Raw genomic sequence first — 233 nt, 5'->3', positions numbered from 1 at the left:
TATTTGCATTAATGGGAGAAACACATCATGAGGCAGAAGCGTCAATCGCATCAGCCAGCCCTGCAGAAGAGAAGACGATGATGTGGTATCAAAAACTAGGTCACATGTCAGAGAAAGGTTTAAACGTTCTCTCTGATCAGAAGTTACTCCTTGGGCTTATAAAGGTTACATTACCTTTTTGTGAGCACTATGTTACAAGTAAACAACACAGGTTGAAGTTTGGCACATCAACA

Source organism: Populus euphratica, unplaced genomic scaffold, assembly GCF_000495115.2.
Source record: "Populus euphratica unplaced genomic scaffold, PopEup_1.0 scaffold131.1, whole genome shotgun sequence".
Taxonomy (NCBI): domain Eukaryota; kingdom Viridiplantae; phylum Streptophyta; class Magnoliopsida; order Malpighiales; family Salicaceae; genus Populus; species Populus euphratica.
This window is presented reverse-complemented; position numbering follows the sequence as displayed.